This window comes from Staurois parvus, unplaced genomic scaffold (genome assembly GCF_062004578.1).
Source record: "Staurois parvus isolate SC_StPar_1 unplaced genomic scaffold, SC_StPar_1.0 ptg000543l, whole genome shotgun sequence".
NCBI classification, from domain to species: Eukaryota; Metazoa; Chordata; class Amphibia; order Anura; family Ranidae; genus Staurois; species Staurois parvus.
This window is the reverse complement of record NW_028318339.1, coordinates 3178303-3198245: the sequence shown is the minus strand read 5'-3', so window position 1 is coordinate 3198245 and position 19943 is coordinate 3178303.

Here is a 19943-nt window from a genome sequence, read left to right as displayed (position 1 = left end):
TAGAGAATCTGTCAAAGCAAGACTTGGTCTTTGGCTGGAAAGTGTTACATGTGGTGGTCTCTTTCTAAGGTAGGCCTGCGGTTGCTTGGTTATCCTCTCAGGTGTGCCATCCTGGAAGGTGATAGGAGAAAAACAACTGTTAGATTTGCCAGTAACAGTGTTTCTGGGAACCTTCCAGGACTACAGGCCTACTTCCTGCCCAGAAAAGGGTATTGGAAAATATTGGAGCAGTAGATGGTAAGTACCTGTAAAGGATTATGCCTCCTTAAGAACAGGTTTTGGGAGTACTTTATTACAAACTGAGGGAGAAGAGGAAGGGTAGGGGCTTTAAAAGCTGTTAATTGATTGCGTTTCCTGTACAGAGAAGCCTTTCCTCCTCTTAGGTGTGCCGTCCTGGAAGGTTCCCAGAAACACCATTACTGGTAAGTCTAAACGTTGGTTTTCAGTCCACTACAGTCCCAATTACATGATCCCGCAGAGCCAGCCCTGTGTCGTTGAGCGGCAACTGGAGAGGAGGGATCACTGATAATGGCTGAAATTCCCAGCCCTTGTTGAATGAAACCTCTTCTTTCCTGCAGCCACCACTCACTGACACAGGGGGGTTTATTTACTAAAGCTGGAGAGTCCAAAATCAGACTCCTTTCTGCATAGAAACCAATCGGCTTCTAACCTCAGCTTGTTCAATGAAGCTTTGGCAATGAAACCTGGAAGCTGATTGGTTTCTATGCAGAAGGGAGTCTGATTTTGGACTCTCCAGCTTTAGTAAATAAACCCCAGAGGATCATGTGACCAGACCAGAGTGAACTAATAACAGGTAAGTATACACATTTTTAAACAGGTTAGGCAGAAGGGAGAGAACCTGTGTTTTTATTTGTTGGGCTAAACATTAGTTAGGTTGGAATTCCACTGCTAGGGTTTTTTCACTTAAAGCGCACCTGTTCCTAGAGTAGGGACTTTAAAACATTTACTGATTTTCAACAAGCAGTTATAGAGCTTCAAAACAACCCCTTGCTTAAAGTCTTAACTTCAGGCACAGTTTAGTAATTAATCCTCAAAATCAAACCAGAGACGATGAAGTCTAGTTTCAATCGTTTTCCAGCAGTATTCAGTACCTACTGTTTGTTCACATTGGTTGGCTTCCAAGTCCCTGCTACCAGAAAAAATAAGGGGGGGGAACTGTGATTTCAGTGCATCTGTTGTTTTGAAGGTAACTTTTTCTGCAGTACCTGCAGTTAGATCTTGTTCCAAGGTCACTGAGATCTTGTTTTAAATACATGTTCAATTTAGGTTCTGTGGATGCCCCGCTGATGCATTTACAAGGAAAATATTCATCTTTTTCATCAAGTAGCAGAGGTCTAATTTTTCCCAAATATGTGATAAGTTAGTTTGACCACTTGTGTTCTGTGCCTTGCGCATTGATGACTGCTACAGGCAGGAATAGCAGGGGTTTGTACATATGCGCAGTACTGGGGGTGCTTCAGAAAACAATTGACATCGGATCACATTGAGTAACATGGAGTGGTGTGGAAGGACCTTGGGCTGTTTGCCTTCCAAAGAGGGGTAAATGTAACTGTCTCTATTACAACCCTGAGATCCATGCAGCAGGCAATACCTCACCTGTGCTGCCACAAATGTGTCACCATACAGAATAAAAATAACTGACCTGGGAATGCAGATCCAAATGTCTCCATTCTTAACTTCAGTTTCCTGTGTTGAGACATTTGAAATTTAATAATGAACCATAACTTTTGTAGATAATCACTGTTGAAAATGGAATTTCTCCAAGGTGCGATAATGTTCATTAATTGCAGTAAGCTTTTAGAGAGAGAGGAGAAAACCTAACTATATCTTTCATATCCCCAGTTACTCAGAAGCAAGCCCAGCAGCAGAAGAATGTGTGGAAAGGTTTTCCTTTTCTGTGTAAAAAAAAAAAAAAAAATGTCCTGAATACCTTTTCAGATTGTTTTGGAATCTTAGGGGTTTATTTACTAAAGCTGGAGAGTGCAAAATCAGGGTCACTTCTCCATAGAAACCAATTCTAACCTCCCCAGCTTGTTCAATTAAGCTTTGGCAATAAAACCTGGAAGCTGATTGGTTTCTATGCAGAAGTGGACCTGATTTAGCATTTTAAAGCTTTAGTAAATAAACCTGAGTGTGTCAGGGATTTCACACTGCAGACATTGCCCACTCCACTGATCCATTGCCCCTTTTTAAAGGTATGTTCCAGCTAGGCATGAACATTATGCATTTCAAGAGACTTGGCCAACATGCTTATTATTTTTCATCCTTTAATTTTTCTTTGCCTGGCTAGCCTGCTAGTTAAGCCATTTGATATTAGTCGTTGCCTGGATTTGCTCATTACTAGATCCAGTAAGCCTTCAAGTCCAGTCTGGTTGTGTCCTTGTCTACCTTTTATAAGATGTTAAAATTTTCACATAAGCATTTATTAACATAGCATTAAAGGCCATTAAAAACAAGCTGAAACACAGGCTATGGATGTTGCTTTCATTAGCTTTGTATATAATTGTATGTATTACGCTACAAACCTTTCTACTTCACTCCATCAGGTTCTTCCTCGAATGAGGTGGAAATATAATTGCTTTATAACTTTTTGGTTTGAGTGTTTTTATAATCTTTACAGGTCACACAGGTGGCCAGGGGTAGGTAAAAACAAGCGTTTGATCCACTCGCCTACAAGCATGGTGCCCCTCAGAGCAGTACAACTGACCGTGATGCTTTACATGCAGAATTTTTCTAACTTTTTTTCACACAAATAGAGCTTTCTTTTGGTGGTATTTAATAGCCACTGGAGGTTTTATCTTTGCGCTACAAACAAAAAAAATGAAAAACAAAAAAAATTCTTTGTTTCTATTATAAAATTTTGCAAACAGGTAATTTTTCTCCTTCACTGATGTGTGTTGAGGCAGCACTGATGAGGTGGCATGGATAGGCGGCACTGATGAGGTGGCACTGGTGGGCATTGAGGAGGTGGCACTGATGGGCGGTGCTGCCTGGAGGCACTGGTGGGTGGCACTGCAGGGTAGTGATGATCAATGCCCTGATGATTAGTGGCAATCTCCTCTGTGACAGTTACCGGTTATCGGGAGTATTTTCCTCACGCTGACAGCATGAGGAAAGTGCTGCCGGCAACTGTATTTACGCCATGCTCTGCTGTGTCGTTGGACACAGCTAATCACGTGGAAAAGGCTGATGCGATTGGCCTTTTACCTCATCATGTGCTCAGCTGTGTCTGCAGGATACAGCGATCATGGAGATCGCTGGGGGCGCGTTCTGGAAGGATGTCATATGACGCCCACCCAGAACTGGGTAACCGCTCTGTAGCCGTCATTCGGCTATAGCGTGGTTACCAGGTTGTTAATTGGAAAATTTCACACCCACCCTCCACAGTATAAACCTAGAGCACCTTTATAGGGGACACGTTTTTTTTTTCTCTCAATAAAGTGGTGTTCTTTAACTAGGTGCTGATCGCAGGTAGCCGAATGACAGCTGCACTGCGGCCGGCCAGTTCTGGAAGGCCATCATATGACGTCCTCCCAGAACTTGCTCTCCTGTGCACCACCAGTGATCGCTGTGTCCTATGGACACAGCTGATCACGTGATGTGGTAAAAGGCCAATCACAGCGGCCTTTTACCACGTGATCAGCCGTGTCCAATGACACGCTGATCACCGGGAAATGCAATTGCCGGTTCTCGGCTGCACTTTCCTCACGCTGTCAGAGCGTGAGGAAAGTTCTACCGAGCACCAACAGTTTTCCGAGCAGGGAGCGGTACTGATGATCGGTGCCCAGCAGTGCCGCCTATCAGTGTCACCTTATTATTGCTGCCTATCAGTGCAGCCTCATCAACGCACATCAGTGAAGGAGAAAGATTACCGGTTTGCTAAATTTTATAATAGAAACAAAAATTTTTTTTTCTAAATTTTTTTTGCTTTTTTTTGTTTATAGCGCAAAAAGTAAAACACACAGCGGCAAGAAAATACCACCAAAAGAGAGCTCTATTTGTGAGGAAAAAAGATAAAATTTCATATGGGTACAATGTTGTATGACCGCTCAATCGTCATTCAAAGTGAGACAGCACTGAAAGCTGAAAATTGGCCTGGTAAGGAAGGAGGTATAAGTGCCCGGTAGGCAAGTGGTTAATTAAGTGGCACTTTTACTCTTGCATGTCAGCGATTGCACAAAGTGAACATCTACAACAAACTACTTTGCAAAACAACAGACAGGTTGCAGGTGAACTTATTCAGCTCTCCTTCCTCTGTTACATGCGCTCTCTCCTTTTCGCAGTTGTGTCCTCTCTCCTTAAACAGTTTCCTTCACCCCTCTTCTCCACCCCACAACCTGTATATATCACCCTTCTGTCCTCTTCTTATTACTGCACTCGTTGCCTCCTAATTCTAAGCCCACATACTAATAATACCCCCAGGATACTGAGGCATGTCCCTTCATATGAATCACCCTCCCATATTATCTTCCTCACCCTTCTGCTTCTCCTAACCTCTGGAGACATATCCCTGTCACAATCGTGCATACAAGAGCCAGGCACGGCTCTCACTGTATTAAGAAGTCTTCATGTCTTCCTGTGCCCTTTGCAACAAACACACCTTTGTATGACCTCTTTGTCACTAACTCATTTAACCTACTTGCTGTTACCAAAACGTGAATTCATGAGTCTGACACTGCTTCCCTTTCCCATGGTGGCCTTCTCTGGACTCGCTCTGCCAGACCTAGTGGACAGAAGGAAGGTGGAGTGGGAATCCTATCCTCACAGACCACCTATCAGGTTCTTCACTCTCCTCCTCTCTGTCCCAATCATCATTTGAAGCTCACTGTATATCTCTATTTCCTCCAATTGCTTTAAGAATTGCTGTGATCTGTCAGAGTGTTGTCAGCTTTCCTTGATGACTTCTTTGCCTAGCTACCCTACTTTTTCTCTTCTGAAATTCTCACAATCATTTTCAGTGACTTCAACATCTCTGTTAATACTAACACTCCTGCTACTTCCTAACTTCTCAATTTAACCTCCTCTTTTGACCTAAGGCAATGGATATATGCTTTTATTCACTGATGGCAACACTCTTGACCTTGTGTTCTCCTATCTATGCACTCCATGCAACCTCTTCAACAATATTTTTCCTCTCTCTGATCCCCACCTTATTAGCTTTGCTGTCTCCCTGTCTTCCACCACCTCTCCCGCCAACCGCTTAACAATTACCCACTTTAACCATTCTCTTCTCTATTCTGCTACTGACCTCCCCATTGACAAAATATTACCCATGTCCTGCCCCAATCTGGTCACTTCTGTCTACAATAGATCCCTGTCCTCCACCCTGCACAAGCTCTCCCCCCTCAATGGACCCCTACAACCCTGGCAAACAGATGACACCAGAAGTCTCAAAAAATGTAGCAATACTCTTGAGCATCTGTGGTATAAGACTAAGTCTCGGAAAGACTTTAACCCTTTGAGGACCAAGGGACGTATTTGTCCCATGTTTTTAATTGCGTGTATCATCTGATTAAGAACTTAAAACTTTTTTTTTTTTTTTTGGGTTTGAGTTTAAATTAGTTCTTATCAACAAACAACAAATGGATCTAGCTTTTTGCCAATTATTTCATGAAATGGCTTAGTTACAGCAACTGAAGTGTACGAACTTTAAAAACAAAAAAATTGATTCTTTTGGCGTTCCAAAATCTTACGGTCCTCACAGGGTTAACCAATATAAATCTGCCCTCCAAAAATACAATTCCTGCCTTCAAACAGCAAAGCAGACCTGTATTTTATCACTTTCATTAACACTCACAATTAGAAGCTTTGTGGTGTCAGTGGTTAGGATTCCAAGGAACTTCCTACCCCGATATGTCCGGCTATCTTCTACTCTGTCCACTTTTAGCCGACCCCTGAAAACCCTTCTCTTCAGAGAAGCCTTTTCTATTTCCACCTAACAGCTGTATTTCCACTTTTTTCACCAGCTCATCCCCCACAGTTATTACCTTTTGGTATCACTTGACCCTCATTTTAGATTGTAAGCTCTAATGAGCAGGACCCTCTGATTCCTCCTGTATTGAATTGTAATTGTACTGTTTGTCCTCATATTGTAAAGCTCTGCACAAACTGTTGTGCTGTATAGACCTTAGATGATGATAACGATGATAATGTGATCGGTTATGACACCAGCCATTTGATGGTTTGGTTGAGAGCACCAGCAAATGTGACCGTTACATTATTGGGAACAGCCAGGAACTGGTTTTTGAAACTGTTGATGGGTTTAGTTCCGCTTTAAAGAGACTCTGCCATTGAGGGTAAGGAGGGTATGAAATGCAGGCACCTTGTAGCCCTTGTGCATAACTGTAACAGCTGCCCAAGCAATTTTTGGCTCTGCTTTATCTTAGGTTCACACAGGGAAAGGTTCAACACTTTTGGACAAAGCTTGCCCATCTCTTGTGATAGTGATTTGCTGCTGAGTACAGGATTAACAGTAAGCTCTGATACTTCTTGGAACTATACAAGCTTTGTTTCTCAAAACAGCCAGGCATTGAGCTGTAATCGAAAGATTTGGGAGGCCTGTAATGTATGCACAAGCACCACTAGATGTTGATACCTGCCTCCCCCAACCTCAGTGCAGTGACTGTCTTTAAGGGCTCATTCACACTTATGTGTTGCAGTGAAAAAAATAGAGGGGGTGGTTCCGTACAGTAGTAGGTTAGATATCTGCATTGCAGTGCACCACTATGTGCATTGTGGTATGCTGCATTTTACAATAAGGCTCATGTTTGTTTTGGGCTATGTTGTTTTATATTGACAGTTCATTTAATATGAATTAATAAAAATGCATTAATGTAATGCTAAGGGCCATTTGATATGGTGCTGCTTTGCTGTATTCAGCAGGGGATACATGAGCAGATCCCCTGCTGAATTAGGAACTAATGGGGATGGATGTCACTTTTTTTTTTATACATCTGTGCCTGTTCAGTTTGTGTCCACATTTACTCAGCAGACACGGCAGAACCATGAAGGCTCTATGGGCAGATAGATGTAAATGTCCATTCACATCAGGCTACGTCTGATCCATATCTGTAAAAACAGAAAAGGATGTTTTAGGAGGTAGGTGGGCGTAAACACTCACATCATCCTGCCCATCATTTAATTAACTTTCAGACAAGTTAGTTAAAACCTGTCTGAAAAACAGATGGGGATCTGACTGAAAAGCCTGTGTGAAAGGGCCCTAAGGCATACATGCGCTTTTAAAATACATCAGACCCTCTAGAGACAACAAGAACCTCTGTAAATCTTTTCCAAGCATTTTCTTTCCCTTTGTTTTGAGAGGTGACACTGTGGGCCCTCTCTGTCTGCTATCTGCACTAGCCCAAATGCAGTATAAAGATGACATGCAGACTAGTTTTTAGTTGTGGGGCTGGTAAGGTGGGAAATGCAACTCCTGCATATCACTATTGGCCCATCACTGTGATGGGTGACCACTGACCAGTATTTGTAAGCATGGAGGGAGAGTAATTATGAATTCAGCTTAAGCTTTTGGCCTCTGTCACATGGGTTGTACTCCAGCCTATGCCTGTGTCAGGGCAATGCTTACCACCCTTGTGCCCAACACATGGCCTGCCGACCCTCTTTGTGTGGCCTGAGGGCTATTGAGCACCATAAGGATTGTAGAATGGCAGCAGGGGGTGCTGTCTGTGTTCTGACACTGGCTGAGAGAGACTGTACTATGGTTCTAATTATCACTACCAGTAATCAGCAATGTAATGGATTGGGGAGGGATGTTAAATATAATTGCCAGTGACCAGGGTGGTGGGGTGGTGGAATTGGATTTCAATGCCAGTGACCAGCAATGTGCGGTTAGATACACTCACTGACATCAGTGCTGGGGTTATTATTGTTTTCACTGACACAAGTGCTTGGGATTATTCTCACAATAACAGGCAGCAGCGCTGGGCGTTAATAATGCATTCACTGACACTAATACTGGGAGTTATTATTGCAGTCGCTGATACCAATGCTGGAGGTTATTATTGCGCTCACTGATACCAATACTGGGGGTTATTATTGTGCTCACTGATACCAATACTGGGGTTATTATTGCATTCATTGACACCAGTGCTGGAGGTTAGTATTGCGCTCACTGACATCAATGATGGGTTATTATTGCGCTCACTGATACCAATACTGGGGCTTATTGTACTCCAACTTTAGTGTACATTGTGATACACTTAAAAAAATGCAGCACAACTAAACTTTTTGGGTACTGAGGTATGAAAGGGAGCTGCTCTGGTGTGGCCCTTTGTAGGTGTCAGGGGCTGCACTTGAGGCCCTCTATAATTTTCATGTTGACAACCCCTGGTTTACTTGCACATGCATACACAGGAGTGTTCCATACATCCCTGTACAGGCAGTCCTATTGATGTCAATTTGTACATCTGTGCAGATGCACAACCATTCAGACACTGTGTCCGTGTGGCCGCTGTGTTCCAATTGACAGCAGAGAGACTGCTTGCACAGGGATGCACAAAGTACCTGTGGATCTCTGCAGTTAAACATGGCCCTTGCATGGGTGTACACTGTATTATGCCCCATGTGAATGAGGCCTTTCACTAAACTCAAGACACCAGTTATGGAAAAAATTGTAACTGAATACATATTGGCTTATTTAATAACGCAGTTCAGGAAGCTATGCCAATATGCATAACACATACAGCAGCCAATCAAATGTCACATTTCTTCAAATGAGGGCAGCTGATGAAAAATGATTGCTGATTGGTTCCAAGGGTTACAGCATTTTCACACTTTGTCCCATATTCCCTGATGTATACGTGTCACTGATAACATATTGTATGTTTAAGGGACTACAATGTATATTCACTTGCAGACTGTTCCTGGAGAATGGAGAACGAAAGAACAAGGATCCCTCAAGGGCAAAAACAGAAGAAATTCTTTCCATATAATGATGTAGGAGCAGTAAAGTAGAGGTCAGCAGGCTGAGCAGTACAGTGTAGTGAATGGAGACAGATTTAACTTGAAACCTGCATATATACATGAACAGACCCAGAAGAGGATTAACCATTGTTTTCAACTGGAAAATTTTATTACTAGGAAAAGCAACCTATTTATCTGTCTCATCCATGCTTTGCATTGCTCATACTCATATTGTTTGCTTACAAATGGAAGGAACACTTTGATCTGCTAACTTAGTTTTTTCTTTTTATATATATTATTCCCATGTTCTTGTAGCCCCAACATATTACAAGCTGCTTTGAAGATCACCACCCAAGAACAACGTTTCCTATTCGTAAAGAGCATACCATGCACCTGAAGTTTATGCATATAGATCACCTGTGGATGAGTGAAGTGAAATACCATGTACTTTGAGTATGGCAGGTTTGTAAATGGCTGTTTAGGCACTCAGTGCTGTCAGGTGGGGATGGAGCGTGAATCCCCAGCCAAGTCCCAACTTCTGTCTTAAACTAAAGGCCCCCCAACAGTCTAAACAAATGCCAAATCCACTTACTATGTGATGCACAAGCTTTTTCTACCAAGCAAAAACTTATTTTACCCCTCCTTACTAGCCAAATTCTCCTTCATTCGTGTTTCACATGCTCCCCCTCCCAGACACTGCAGCTCATAGTGGGAGTGTTTCAGTAACAGGCGGTGCTACCAATCTTGGACACAATGGGCAGGACTCAGTGTGGCCAGGTACTGATAAACAAGCTACTGGCTTGTGAATCAGCAGTGACAATGCCAATAGCCATGCCCCCTAAAACATTTTTTCATCACACCACAGAGCAGTCAGGAACAGGTGGGTGGCAACTCTGCTGTAAATTCAAAAGCAGTGCAGCCGCGTAGCTACACCATCACAGGAAGCTTTGTTAGGTGGACTCAACGGGCAGAATTCACAGGCATTTGAGGGACTTTGCATAGAGACTACTGTAGCACACGTGTGTGTGTGTGTGTGTGTATATATATATATATACATACACACCCGCGCTATATTGGGGCGCCTGCCTTTACACGCACATAAACTTTAATGGCATCCCGGTCTTAGCCCGTAGGGGTTCAATATTGAGTTGGCCCACCCTTTGCAGCTATAACAGCTTTAACTTTTCTGGGAAGGCCGTCCACAAGGTTTAGGAGGGTGCCTATGGGAAGGTTTGACCATTCTTCCAGAAGCACATTTGTGAGGTCAGGCACTGATGTCAGACGAGAAAGCCTGGCGTGAGGACTCCGCTGTAAGTCATCCCAAAGGTGTTCTATCACTTTGAGGTTAGGACAGTCAAGTTTCTTCACCCCACACTCACTCATTCATGTCTATGGATCTTGCTTTGTGCACTGGTGTGCAGTCTTGTTGTAATAAGAAGGGGCCAACCCTAAACTGTTCCCACAAAGTTGGTAGCATGAAATTGTCCTAAATGTCTTGGTATGCTGATGCCTTAAGAGTTCCTTTCACTGGAACTAAGGGGCCAATCTCAACCCCTGAAAAACAACCCCACACCATAATCTCCCCTCCACCAAACTTTACACTTGGCACAATGCAGTCAGACAAGTACCATTCTCCTGGCGACTGCCAAGCCCAGACACGTCCATTGGTTTGCCAGAGACGTGCGATCCATCACTCCAGAGAACAGGTCTCCACTGCTCTAGAGTCCAGTGGCGACGTGCTTTACGCCACTGCATCTGACACTTTGCATTGCACTTGGTGATGTAAGGCTTGGATGCAGCTGTTCGGCCATGAAAACCCATTCCATGAAGCTCTCTATGTACTGCTGTGCTAATCTGAAGGCCACACGAAGTTTGGAGGTCTTTAGCTATTGACTACGCAGACAGTTGGCGACTTCTGCACGCGCTGACCCCGCTCTGTCATTTTTCGTTGCCTACTACTTTGTGGCTGTTGTTTCCAGTTGCTTCCACTTTGTTAAAATACCACTGACAGTTGACCGTGGAATATTTAGTAGCAAGGAAATTTCACAAATGGACTTATTGCACAGGTGGCAAGCTATCAAGGTACCACGCTTGAATTCACTGAGCTCCTGAGGGTGACACATTCTTTCACAAATGTTTGTAGAAGCAGTCTGCATGCCTAGGTGCTTGATTCTATACACCTGTGGGCATGGAGGTGATGGAACACCTGAATCCAATGATTTGCGGGGGTGTCCCAATACTTTTGGCATTATAGAGTGTGTGAGTGTATATATGTATACACACACACAAACTCCAAAAAGGGTTATTGCACTCACGATTTATTGAAAAAAAAAAAATCAAAAATTTCACTATCTAGATAGATACAGAGCGAGTGAGACTTTTTTTTATTATTTGGATGTCATGGGTCTTCTTCAAACAAAGTGGCTTCTTGTGGTGCGAAAATTCAAATGATATTATTACTAAACCTTATTTTGAAAATACTAGGTACCTGGCTATCTCTGGTTGAAATACTTTTTGAGTCATTGACCTGGAATAAACATGCAATAAGGAAAATCAGAATATCTGATCTGCATGCATGAGTTAGAGGTGCAGGAATGATTCAAGCGACTGAATCAGCAGGACAGAGAAGCAACTAAGATATCCAGATGTAAAAAAAATTGAAGTCTTTATTTTTCTCAGTACAAATTAACTTGAATGCTAATTTCCCCAGCATAGTCATACAAACACTCTAATTGCTACCATCTTTCCAAAAAGCGTGCGACAGTGGCCATCTTGGAGAATTTTGTTAAAAGTGTTAAGATAGGAAGTGTCACTAACCTTGGAGAGCGGTCATCTTTGGTGAGTCCCGACGGATAGAAAAGGACTGGGATTAGATGGAGTGAGAGAGAGAGGCCAAAGGGCGTAAGGGAAGACAGGAGACACACAGAAGGGTGAGGTTGGTAGCTGTTGTATCTATTACCAATCTTCCTCCCCCTTAGCTTGTGACATTGCTGGCTCAGTCCTGTTTGAGGGCTGCTGTTCTTTTTGGCCACCCTACTGATTCCTGAGAGAGGGATACTATGGGTACTATGCAGCTTCTGCTTGATAACCCTAGAGAGCAAGGGTACAGAACTACAATCAACAGGGGGCTCTGACTTGGGAGACTGTGGCCTGTAATTAATCCTACTGCCATATCATAGGGCAAAGCACAAGATGGCGCACTTTGAGTGTTGGTGATTGGCATAGTAACCTCTGGCATTTTGCCACTTCTAGAAATATAGATTGTGTGTTTCCTGAGCCCAGAGGAGGACAAAGATTGTGTGTTTCATACACCCAGAGGAGGATGCAGATTGTAGGGTGTTCCAGGACCCAACATGAGAGCCTGAGGATCCATTCATCACGTGAGGACACTCCCAAGCATTCGGAGTGGTGAGAGTCCTTCTGGCCATCAGTACTCTTTTTACCAGTCAACGAGCGCTCTACCAAGGACACACAGGACCCCAATGGCAGCCAATATTATACTTCATCTACTGGCCAGATAGACACTGGTATGACTAGGAGTGAAGGTCAAAGTTTAAAGTAGTAGAAAACTACAGCCATTTCCAAAGTTTTGAGAATTAAATAAATATTATTTTCACTAATCTGCTGCCTCAGTTTATATGATGGCAATTTGCATATACTCCAGAATGTTATAAATGATCATATGAATTGCACTTAATTGCAAAGTCCCTCTTTGCCATAAAAATGAACGTAATCCCAAAAAACACATTTTCACTGCATTTCAGTCCTGCCACAAAAGGATCAGCTGACATCATGTCCGTGATTCTCTCGGTAACACAAGTGTCAGTGTTGATAAGAACAAGGCTAGAAGGGTCTTAAAGAAGGGTGGTGCTTAAAATTACTGTTCTTCCTCTGTTAACCATGGTCACCTGCAAGGAAACATGCAGTCATCATTACCTTGCACAAAAAGGGATTCACAGGCAAGGATATTGCTGCTACCAAGATTGCACCTAAATGAAACATTTATTAGATCATCAAGAACTTCAAGGAGAGAGGTTCAATTGTCGGGAAGAAGGCTTCAGGGCACCCAAGAAAATCCAGCAATCGCCAGGACCCTCTCCTAAAGTTGATTCAGCTGTGGGATCAGGGCACCACCAGCACAGAAGATGCTCAGGAATGGCAGCAGGCAGGTGTGAGTGCATCTGCAATCACAGTGAGGCGAAGACTTCTGGAAGATGGCCTGATGTCAAGAAGGGCAGCAAAGAAGCCACTTTTCTCCAGGAAAAACATCAGGGACAGACATATTCTGCAAAATGTACAGGGATTAGACTGCTAATGACTGGGATAAAGTCATTTTCTCTGATGAATCCCCTTTCTGATTGTTTGGGGCGTCCGGAAAAAACCTTGCCTGAAGAAGAAAAGGTGAGCACTAAAATCAATCCTGTGTCATGCCAACAGTAAAGCATCCTGAGAACATTGATGTGTGGGGTTGCCTCTCAGCCAAGGGAGTGGGATCATTCACAATTTTGCCTAAGAACACAGCCATGAATAAAGAATGGTACAAAATCATCCTCTGAGAGCAACTTTTCCCAACCATTCAAGAACAGTCTGGTGATGAACAATGCCTTTCCAGCATGATGGAGCACCTTGCCATAAGGCTAAAGTGATAACTAAGTGACTTGGGGAACAAAACATTGAAATTTTGGGTCCATGGTCAGGAAACTCGCCAGACTTTAATCCCATTGAGAACTTGTGGCCACTCATCAAGAGGCGGGTGACAAAAACCCCCCACAAATTCTGACAAACTCCAAGCATTGATTATGCAAGAATGGGCGTCCATCAGTCAGAAATTGATTTACAGTATGCCAGGGCAAATTGTAGAGGTCTTGAAAAAGACGGGTCAACACTCTGCAAATACTGACTCTGCATAAACTTAATGTAATTGTCAATAAAAGCCTTTGACACTTATGAAATGCTTGTAATTATTCTTCAGTATACTATGGTAACGTCTGACAAAAAGATCTAAAATCATTGAAGCAGCAGACTTTGTGAAAATTAATATTTGTGTCATTCTTAAAACTTTTGGCTACGGCTGTTTTCAAGAGTGTGTTGATCTTCTGTACTCTGATTCAGTTCTGCCTAGGGCTGCAGTTTAGTTAATCACTGTATTTGTGTTACAGTGATATTAAACTCTGTTTTTTACACACTTTCAGCAGCTGATTTAATCACTGAGTATGTATTTTTTTCATCTTTAATCCTTGCCTATGTTTTAGTTTAAAATGTTACCATGACCACTGTCACAGGTTTCCTCTCTCAGGTCATATTTTTTCTCTAGCAGGGTTCTATGTAGCAACCCTTGAATGCAGGGACTAGTGTTGTGCCTCTCTATGCTGTGTGCATCAATAGAAACACAAAACCCCATAACCTAGGATGGCAAGGCACTCTCCTGCTACGTCCTCCTTATCCCTGCTCCAAACTAACAAACTGACTGCACTGTCCACTATTAACTGTTTCCTGTGTAGACTGGATGTTTAGGAGAGCAGAAGCCAGCAGCATTGAAAGTTGTAAACTGCAAGTGCTTAGGTAACAATTTAAACAAGTTTATTTGGGAATGTTTATTTTATTGTGCACAATGTTTAAAGCTAAACACTGAGTTAATACTACTTTAATTATGACCTTCTTTACCAAGCTTTACCCCTTTTGCTTTTGTTTGTGCTTTTTCATGTTATTCTTTGCATTATTTGCAAGGCTATAAAGCCCATTAGGATTGGAAACAACCCCAAGGTGTGCTGGGGATTGTCAAGCAGCCAAGTTTTGTCGCCCGCTAGAGAAAAGAAGAACCTGTTCTAGCCAGCAGCTCCTCCAGGGGGTAGAACTGGACATATGTAGCACTACCCCATTAGGAGTCGCTCAGTTTTTGGGTCCCCCTAGAGTCTTGCACAGCTAGGCAACACACATCTTCTTCCTCGCTTGCACACTGAGACAGTAACCAGTCCATAGGCTTGTTTATTTGATTTTATTTAGGGGTAACAAACTTGGATGGGGTAGAGGGATACGTGGGATGCCCAATGAACTGTGAACTGCTAGGACAAACTATGTACAAGTCTATGGACAGGAATCAAAAATCTGTCTCTTCTTTGAGAACACACCTGTTTTCCAGTGTACCTCCTCAGACCTTAGATGAATCCTCCTCTTCACCCAGCAGTACTAAGGGTATTCCTTGGGCAAGGGGATCCAGAAGCTGACCAAAATCAAACAGTTCCAGCTGAGGAGCTAGTTGGGCCCTCCACCTGACATTACTCTCCCCTTATCCGGCCCAGGGGGTGTAAGGATACTCACACTGTCCTTCCTGATAGCTTTATGGGTTGGTGGCTGCCTTCAGGCCTTCTGCTGGGCTGACTTCTTTCTGCTCAGACTGTCAGCACAGTGGAGGTCCCCTCTTCAAGCACCTTCCTGCAGGTAGGCCTCTTGGCTGGGCCCCCTCCCATGTTCCACACTCCAGCCTCCTACTCCATCTTCCACCCAACACACACTGACTCAATTGCTTTTGATCAGGCCCAAATATATCTAAGGGTGGTCTTGACCCCAGGTGACCTGGCTGATTCATACCCAAGCTGACTCATGGCCAGGCTGCTTTTCAACCTAAAAACCTAGTCTAGCTCCCCCTGGCTAACTAGAGGGGCGCTACACATACAATATCCTTGAAGATGGCCATTGACAGTAAATGAACCGAAGACCCCAGTGAGGCAAGATAAGGATGCTAACATGTCAACCATAATACTACCCACCCTACACAACTAATCTCAGTTATGGCTCCAGGGTATGCAATGTCAAAGTACAATTTTATGCAATGCCAGACGCCTCACGTCCGGGGCTGTATTTACAAATCGTGCTGACCTAACCACTTGGGAATGTTGATGCACTTTGTCATGCAGGATAGCAGTCAGACTGAAGTTTTCATCGGTGATATAATCCTTGCAATGTGCATATAACTGATCTAAAAAAGATTGTTTTCTAGACAAAACTGGAGTTTCATTGACAGTTTGTTTAATGAAGGTTGATTCCAGATGAGGTTTGAGATATTTGTGAATAGGAAGGAAGAGTTTACAGCTATTACAAAATGTGTGTACAAATCAAACAAATACATTTTATTGTGCATTTTTATTCACTAATGTACTGTCTGTGTTCTCTTTTACTTTCCTGACTTTGCCTTTCAGACTAAGAGATACAGACTTGCTCAAAATGTACCATGTGTGCCAATGTAATTTTACTTCTCCTGTTACAAATCACAAATTGAATCTCCCTCTCTTACAAGCTGGTGTCTGTAATGTGCAGCCCCAGCCCTGCTCACTGCTGGTGCATGACAGCTTTTCCTGGTCTAAGGAAGTTTGTAATCTCTTCAATACAAAGGCCAGAGTTGCTGACATCATTTTAATTACTGATATAAAAATTTTTGCTTAAAGCAGGCAACTGCCTAAAGCTGAATCTAGTTTAAAAAGAGCATTTTTTCTCTACATTTTTAGTTACATTACTTACCTGTAATGAAGTATGTCCCTCAATGTGCAAGCTGCTGGATTCTGTAGAAATCTTCACTGGAGGGCTGCCCTGTCCTCTTCCTGCTCCTGAACATCTAGCGTTGTGGGGTTTAACAGCTTTGGGTCTCCAAGCTCAGCTGCTCTAAAGATGATCTGATGGAGACACACCCCCTCCTGTCCTATTCTCCATTCAGAAAGGTTCTTTCACTGACTACACTGCCTGTAACACAATTTGTGAATGGAGAAGACAATCCTGTGGCCAATCAGATTTCTTCCCTATTCAAGGATAGTGTTATAAGTACTGTAATCGGTGATATAACTTTTTCAATGGAGGAAGGGGCAGTGGGGACATTTCCCTGTTGGATAATCTTTAGTGCAGAGCTTGGAGACCCAAAGCTGTTAACCCCCACAGCAACAGAAGTTCAGCAGCAGGAAGAGGACAGGGCAGCCCTGCAGTAAAGATTTATACAGAATGCAACAGCCTACATATCCTGGGATGTATTGCATTATAGATAAGTAATGTAAGTAAAGCTGCAGAGAAAAAAATGTTTTCCTTTTTTAACCTAAAGTGATTGTAAAGTTTTACATTTTATTTTTTTTTTAAATAACAAGACAGTTTATACTTGTCCACCCCGTGCAATAGAATTGCACAGAGTAACCCAAAACCTCCTGTTCTCGGGTTCTTGCCGGCATTCTTGGCTCCTGCTCTTCTTGGTGTACCACCATAGGAAGCCCCTTCCTATGGTGGCATGCCTGCATGCTTGATACCAAGCCCACTATCTGTGTCCCTCATCACTCAAACCAATAGCTCAGTGTTGAATCGAGTGAGGGCACAGGAAAGTAGTAGAGGGGGTGAGGGGGCGATACTTTAAACATTTTCTACCCTAATGCAAGGAATACATTAGGGAAAAAATTGTTTAGCCTTTACAACCACTTTAACATCAATTTTAACCTGTTTCCTACCTGCAGTCTTTAGATTAATGTTCCCCTGCACAATGTCCTTTGCTGAGGATACATTAATCTATGCCATCCAACTGACAACTACAGTCCCCAATAATGATCAGAAACATCAGAGTTATTTCTGATCTTATGATAACTCTTCCAGATATGACACAGTAATTCTATAACAATCTATAATAAATATATATACACTGTATATACAGTATATACATACATACAGTGTGTATGTGTGTGTGTAAAACGTATCTTTTTTTTGTTTTGTAATATTAATATATTTTTTCCCCTTAAATCTATTTTCATTAAAAGAACCTCTTCTGTCTGTGTTTCCTGACTTAACAACATATAATTTTGCTGTGTTGTTAAGCAAGATGCCGCTGGCTGATGCAATTAAACTGGAGCTTTTTCTCACCTCTGATCATAACCCTGACAATTGGCAGGCAAAATTATTCAAGGCCTAAGCAAATTCCAGTGCAGAGTAAACTTAATTGCTAATAACAAAGTTCTACAAAGATGTAAAGATAAATCCGTTTTTAGAAGTATTCTTTCTAGATTATTGTGCATTTTACCCTCTGATGGATGTATTATCTGGAGTACTTTTGATGCAGAAAAATCCCTGTTAGTGGGAAGTACCAGGAAACCTGGATAGGGCCGGAATCCTAGTAAATCTTGCCTTACTGTTTATGCAATATGAAACCATATGTATATGTTATTTATATGTTCTAAGCATTTGTTTTATTTCCATCTGTAACATTAGATTACAGGGCACTGCAAGAGATGATTGTATTATATAAAATTACACTATCACTACCTAAAAGATTTTTTTTTTTACACTTTTTTTTTTTAAATGCTTCAAAAGGTACTGTATACATGTACATTTTGTTACAGCGAGTTAGGTATACATATATTTAAAGACATAACCAACCATAATGAAAGTATATCACATTCACATCAAGGAAACATCCTAGAGCATCATAAACTGGTTGTAAATGTTGTTGCTTCAAGAAGAGAAACAAATATAGTGAAATGGAAAAGTGAATTACTGAGAATTGCCAGCATCGTATTCTCAAATAGCTTAGTAATTGTATGTTGTGATATATTATCACAGAAACATTCTTTTAGTAAACGGTAACAAACATCACTGTGATCTAAACTACATATTGGTAAGTAAAGCGATTTTAAAGCTTGGGAAAAAAAAAAAAACAAACAAACATGTCATACTTACTTGCTCTGTGCAGTAGTTTTGCACAAAGTGACCTGGATCTTCCTCTCCTTGGGTCCCACACCAGCGCTTCTGGCTCCTTCCCCCACCAAGTGCCCCCATAGGAAGTTGCTTCCCATGGGCGCACTCGTATGTGCTTGATTCTGAGCTGTGCTGTTTGTGTCTATTCAGACACACAGTAGGGCTCAGTCCTGCCACTCTACTCTCTTCTGACAGCAGCAGGACCCAATGGTTCACACTGCTCTCAGGCAAGCCTGTCAGAGGCGGGAGAGGGAAGAAGAGCTGCTGCAGACGTGCACAGCACTAGACCAAGATTGGGTTAAGGGGAGTATTTAGGAGGAGCCAGGGAGGAAGCCACTATTAAAAGCTTTTTAATACCTTAATGCAGAGAATGCAATCATAATATGAAGTGAAAAAATGCTGCGCTATATGAAACAATGGCACTATCCATTATATAACCAAAAAACAAAGTGAAAACATATATGTATATATATACAGTGGGGATCGAAAGTTTGGGCACCCCAGCTAAAAATTTGTATTAATGTGCATAAAGAAGCCAAGGAAAGATGGAAAAATCTCCAAAAGGCATCAAATTACAGATTAGACATTCTTATAATATGTCAACAAAAGTTAGATTTTATTTCCATCATTTACACTTTCAAAATAACAGAAAACAAAAAAATGGCGTCTGCAAAAGTTTGGGCACCCTGCAGAGTTAATATGTTGTACTGCCCCCTTTGGCAAGTATCACAGCTTGTAAACGCTTTTTGTAGCCAGCCAAGAGTCTTTCAATTCTTGTTTGAGGTATCTTTGCCCATTCTTCCTTACAAAAGTCTTCCATTTCTTTGAGATTTCTGGGCTGTCTGTCACACACTGCTCTTTTAAGGTCTATCCATAGATTTTCAATTATGTTGAGGTCAGGAGATTGTGAAGGCCATGGCAAAACCTTCAGTTTACGCCTCTTGATGTAATCCCCCGTGGATTTCGAGGTGTGTTTAGGATCATTATCCATTTGTAGAAGCCATCCTCTCTTTAACTTCAGCTTTTTCATTGATGGCTTCAAGTTACCATCCAAAATTTGCTGAAATTTTATTGAATCCATTTTTCCTTCTACTCGTGAGATGTTCCCTGTGCCACTGGCTGCAACACAACGCCAAAGCATGATTGATCCAACCCCATGCTTAACAGTTGGACAGAGGTTCTTTTCATTAAATTCTGTGCCCCTTCTTCTCCAAACGTACCTTTGCTCATTCCGGCCAAAAAGTTCAATTTTAACCTCATCGGTCCACAGAACTTGTTTCCAAAAT